Source organism: Gossypium hirsutum, chromosome A12 (assembly GCF_007990345.1).
Source record: "Gossypium hirsutum isolate 1008001.06 chromosome A12, Gossypium_hirsutum_v2.1, whole genome shotgun sequence".
NCBI lineage: Eukaryota > Viridiplantae > Streptophyta > Magnoliopsida > Malvales > Malvaceae > Gossypium > Gossypium hirsutum.
In genome coordinates, this window is record NC_053435.1 from 10,987,140 (window position 1) to 10,993,467 (window position 6,328).

The 6,328-nt window shown below is 29.9% G+C and overlaps 1 long non-coding RNA gene across 1 annotated transcript; it reads right to left on the reverse strand.

The window, feature by feature from the left end:
• Positions 1-781: 781 nt before the first annotated feature.
• LOC107935748 (uncharacterized) lies at positions 782-5,900 on the reverse strand. Its single transcript, XR_001694260.2, has 2 exons — positions 5,746-5,900; positions 782-1,140 (listed from the first exon to the last, which is right to left on the reverse strand). It is a non-coding gene; the product is annotated as an uncharacterized lncRNA (long non-coding RNA).
• Between the last annotated feature and the right edge of the window lie 428 nt (positions 5,901-6,328).

Below are 6,328 nucleotides of genomic sequence, written 5' to 3' on the forward strand. Positions count from 1 at the left end.
TTTGTAATTGTGTTATAAAAAAATAAAAAAACAAGAATTGAATAATTATAAATTAACTTCCAAACCACAATTAATACTAGAAATTAATAATATTATCCAAATGCATAATTAGTAGTACACCACATGATAACAACAACATTGTCCAAGTGCATAACTAATATTACACCACATGATAACAACAACATTGTCCAAATGCATAACTAATATTACACCACATTAAAAGTATTAATATCTTCAACCTTGAGAAAATTTTTGAAGTCAAATTTTTCTATGCTTCTTACTTTTAACTAAAAAAACTTTTGCCTCAGATTCATGACTCACTAGATAATCAAACACAGAACACATGAAGTCATCATCAAATCCTTCTACCTCCATTGACATCACTTCTTCGTAAAGAGGTGGTGTCTTATCCGCAGTAAATTGTTCCAAAGCATTAGCAATTTTTCCAAGTTGTTCACCCACAAATTTAATTTGTTCATCAACGAAACTTTCTTGAGCATTTTTTTCTTTTACGTTTGGATGTGCCAGATGAAGATACTTTTGTTCTTACCTCTTCAGTCTCTTCATTGTCGCAACAGTCTATAGGCATTGAATTTTGGTTATCATCATCCAAATCTATGTCAGCAAATGTTCTGGCAGAACTCCCTGTTGCCATATCTTTGCCAACAACCAAAGCCATTTCATCATAATATCAATGCTTTTATTCAAAAATGGTTCATATTTTTTGTGTGCTTGTTGGATATTATACACAATTAGAATAACAAGTAAAAAACAATTGAAATATACTTAACATATATATACATTTATTACCATTACTGTTGCATTATATTTCGCTCTATCACATGTGATCATTTTCATGTTATCATCCAATCCAAAAGCACTTTCACCCTGAATTGTGCATATAATCTGCCACTGTTTTTTTACAATCCTCAAATGATTTTCCACATGTTTCTCATCGCATTGGACTTGAAATTTTTCAAAAATAACTTCAACAACTCAATTAATAGAAACTATTTTGAAAGTATTAGACGGCTTATTTCTTTCTAGGCCTCCTCCACTAGAATTTCAAGAAAAAGATGTTCCATCAGTTTTGTCCACTTGAATTGTTTGGAGGTCCCTTCTTTGTTGCCCTTACCCATTCTACATTAATAATTGTCATTGTCAATCATTTCAATATCCATCAAGCTTAAAACATAATAAATTCAGTATCTAACAAGCTTGAAACATAACCAATATCTAACAGATTCAAGACATAATAATTTCAGAATCCAACAAACTAAAATTTCAATATCATTATCTAACCAACATTAATAAAAAAAAACAATCTTAATACTAAAACATACATAACATAGAAACAACAACCCTAAGCCCTAAACCTACCTAATATTTCTAGCCATATAATCAGTCCACATAGTTTGTGCAATTTCATCTCTCTTAGCAGACCATTCTCTTTCTCCTTCTTTTTCTTCTCGCTCCATAAGAGTTGATATTATTAAATCAGACTCAGGCTCCTCGTATAATCCTTGATTAAGTAAATCACTAGGATCAACTCCCATTATATAATTATGAATGATACAACAAGCCAAAACTATATCTACTTGAGTTTGAAAATTCCAAAATGGTTCAACATCTGATACATGAAATCTTTTCTTCAAAATCTAAAAAACACGTTCAATAGTGATTCGCAAGGATGAATGTCGAAGATTAAAGAGTTCCTTTGCATTTTCAGGCCCTTGAGCACTAAACTCTTTTAAATGATATCGGACACCACGATATGGGGTAATATATCCATTTCGGATGCCATATCCAGCATCAGCAAGATAATATTTACCTACAATTTTACAAAACATAATTAATACTAATAAATTATGAGTTTACTAGAACTATTTGGTATTTAATGATAATTATTACCTTCAGGAATTCTTAATTCTCTTGGACGTGAAAGTGCATCACTTAAAATATGAAAATCATGTGCACTACCTTCCCAACCAGCTAGAACATGAGAAAATTTCAAATCAAATGTAATGGCAGCCAATACATTTTGTGTCGTCCCCCCTTTACGGCTATGAAATCTTCCTTGAATGCTAAGTGGAACGGATGCACGAACACGAGTTCCATCTATTGCTCCAATACAATCTTTAAAATGAGGAAAACTTTGGATTGTTTCTAATTTCACTAGGAGTTGACTCATCAGGTAATCTAATAACTAGTTTATACAATTTCAAAATAACTCTCAATACAACCCTAAAGTAACGGTGAATTATCTTAGTTAATCTATAATATCTAGATCCAATCACTCGAAACCTTACATTATGACCAATTATATGTAAAAATATAACTACTTGCTCCCTAATATTCACAGGTTTAGTTGATTGTAACAAATTATTCCTATTAAGAATATCACACAAATTAAAAAAGGCAATCGGTCTCATCCTTATCACATTAATACAATGTTGGTCACCACTATAAAAAATACTATTAATATAATTTTCTCTTTCATAATCTCGATTCACACGAGGGTGAGAAGTAATTTCCTTCCTAGTTTTTAATTTTTTAATCCAAAGAACCCCAAAAGCTAAAATTGAAGCCATGACTCTGACAATTGCATTTTGATCTTGACTATTATCTATCTACACAAAATAATGCCACACAAATATTTGATCACTACAAAAAAGATGCAAGCTTTTCATAAGATCACATATATGAATAAAGTTACCATGGCTAAAGTGCATACATACATATATAAAACAAATCATTCTAAATTAAAATGACAAGAGAAAAGAAAATGGGAAAGAAATAAATTAAACATTCAAAATTATGCAATTTTTTTTAAAAATATTTTATTTTTTCTCGTTTTTCAACACTAATAAGTCATGAATCGAAAGAAAATTATATTTTCTTTCAAATTTTTTCCATATTTCCACCAAGCAGACCAATAAAAAGAACATTTTATATTTTTTTTTGCTTTTCTACTATTTTAATTTTTCATCCTTCCATTTTTTTTTGATCTTACTGAACAAAGTCTATTAGTTTAGATTTGACATGAACTATTTTTTAAAACAGGTAGGTCAATTTTTAAATAATACATATATACTCTACTACATAAACAACTTGTATCTAATGTGTTAATAGCATATAATGCGGCTAAAATTTAAATAGGCTATTTCTTTTCTTTTTCTTTTTTATAGAAAAATGGTTATATTCAACTCATCCACACAATAAATATGAACTAATATTTTCAAAACTGAACTAACGGTAAAATTGGTCATTGATTCAATCCCAACAATTAAAAATAAAAAAATGAGGAAAAAATTATAAACACAAATAAATAACAATTTTAATATATATAATTTTTATTTTTTTATGTTGGGTTTTACTGAACTGAGTTTGATTTTATAGGCATGGACTAATAAATTGGATAAAAAAGTCACCATTTTTTTACTACTTCAACTTATTTTGGTTCTCAATTCAATGGCAGTTCCAAGTGGTTTGTTCAAAACCCAGTTCAATACCCTTATCTGAACTAGTACACTAGCCAATTTGCAATCCAATCGGTCTAGTTCCAACATCGGTGTAAACGTGTTTAAAATTTGATACAATTGTTTTAAATATGATCCACATCAAATTTAAACTAACAACAATTCGAGTAACATTTAACACTTAAGTCAATGACTAAATCAATAGAAGGAACGAGTAGTTACAATATCAATACTTTGAAAACTCAATTAAAAAATTTTGAAATTTAGAGATGTATGAGTAATTAACCTTAATATTTTATAAAATCGAAAACTATTTGTTAGCACTTTTGATTTAAAAATATCAATGTGTATACTTACCTAATTTATTTTTCGTTCACTCAATATAGCAGTTACTTTATTTTCCCTTTTTGGGGGGGGTTCATAAGTTGCTTTGTTTTCTACATGAGTTGAAGATCAATTTTTAGAGTCACAAGCATTATGTCCACGATGACAATAATTTAGTGCTTTAAGACAAATTGGATTTAAAGTATAACTTAAGCCTAATTTCAGAAACCAAGCCTGGTATAAGACCAAAACATTTTACCATTTTTATGCAGCTAACTGCTGAAAAGATTTTTATACATAATAAGACCAAACAAAAATGTCTAATGCACAACAAAAAGGACTTAACCTAACTAATAATGCATTAGTACAATGGCTTTTGCTGCAAATATAAAACCACAAAAGGGAAAAGTTTCTCAGGTTTATGATTTACCCCAAAAAGGAAAAAAAAAATTGAAGGCATTATTACCACAAAACTCCATTGAATTCCACTATATAATTTCAAGAGGAGTGTCTTATAATCTGATTCAGAACAATATATACATATTAGTATTACAACCAAGTCAGTTTACTTAAATTGACATTTTTTATATGAGAAAACAAAAAACTGAAAAATCGTTTAAATATGAAAGGGATTTTAAGCAATTTAACCGCACAGCGAACTATAAGCAGTAACAGAAGATTCATTCTAAATCAGTTGGCCATGATGTTAACAATAAGCAGTAGACAATAAAAAACTAGGAAAAAGTAGCAAAAGCTTTTCGACAAAATATTTTTTGAACCAAACCAAAAAGATGAACTTTGATGGTTTCGCTGTTTGAAAATATGATTTTGAAAAAGAAAAATGTAAAAAAACCTCATTTGTCTCCTCTTTCTTCTAACATCATGTTTTTAATATTGACATTTTAACTTTTCAATGCAGTAGTTAACAACAATGCTAAAAGATTAAAATTCCCAAACCATGATTTTTCAAAGCAACATTTTCCAAATGCACTTTTTTTTCAGACCAAACTTTTTACAGCTGCAGCCATAATGCTAAGCTAAGCAATAATAAAGGTTGGACTAAAATGATAGATATATTACGCAAGATTTGATTTTGCAATGACAAAATCCAAAACTCAAAGAAATCAACTAGAATATTTACAGGTTTGATTTAATTCACTTATCAATTACTTTTTTTCTTATTTTAATAAAACAACACTTTCAAATTCATGAACAAGTCTTAGACCTGCTTATTTGCAGCTGAAGAACGACCATGAGAAGAAAAATATTCTTTTGGAATCCTATCAAGCTTGAACCTTTCAAAAAAAACAAAAAACCAACAGTTTCTTTTATTTTCTTTCACTTTCTCAACAACCAAATAGAAAACTACTATGTTAAATCAAAGACAAAGAGAAAAGGCAATTACAAAATAGATCACAAGCATTCATAACCGAAACAAGCACATTCATCCACAAAAATGTCCAGTAATTAAAATCTAGGTTACTTAATTCACTACTCTCTCTCTCTCAATTTCCTCAAATACTTTAATCTAGGTTTCTTGACGACCATTTCAAGATCCTTTGAGTCCTCTCAAATCAACCACACTGACTACTCATAATTGTTGCGGCTCAGCTATGGCCTCTCAAACCCACATATCTCTCGATTTCAAGATTGGTGTTATTGGTTGGGGCTCTCAGGTACCAAACCAAACCCTTAGAATTTGATTTTTATCATTTTTTTATCAACAACGAAAAGAACAAAGATTAGAGATTTTTGAAACCGATCGGTTTCAATTTCAAGCTTGTTTTCGGTATTTCTCTTTCCTAAAAATTTGAGTTTGGGAATCCCTAAATCATTCAGGTTTCTTCCCTAGCTAAAGAAACAGAGGAAAGCATAAAATTTCAGGCATAAAATCTGTAGAGAAGTAAGGAACAAGAAGAAAAAAAAGAGTTTTATGCCATACCTTAAGCCAAGACCCAGCGAAGAGGAATGGTATAATCCTGAGAAAGAGAGAAATAGAGGAAATGAAACAGCAGCCTAAGAAAATGAAATATGCGACGGACTAGAAAATGAAGAACAGAAGAAGTAAAAGAAATGAATAAAGGAAGAATGAGAGACTTTTACCTAGATGGAGGGACTGAAAAATGTCTTAGAGAAATGAAATCCGTAAGACAATTTCCCTAAAAAGTAAGACATTTTACCTGTGTCTTGGAAATCATTTTCCAAATGGAAAATGTTTTAAGGCAAACAAACACTGGAAAACCGGGAAAATATTTTCTGTAAAATATTTTCCTGGCAAACATACGCACCCTTATCCATAAAAATAAGTACTTATCTAATACAAAAATCATTATTCAAAATAGGAAAAATATTCGGTACACTATTAGTGGAATTTTTAGACTCTACAAGCAAGATTAGGGGTTTGACAAGTGTCTTATAGGGATATAGTAAAATATTTAAGGGTTAAATATAACATTGGCACATGAACTTGTCAACTTCCCCCAAATTGGTTCTTATGAATTTTTTTGTCCCAGATTAGGACCCAA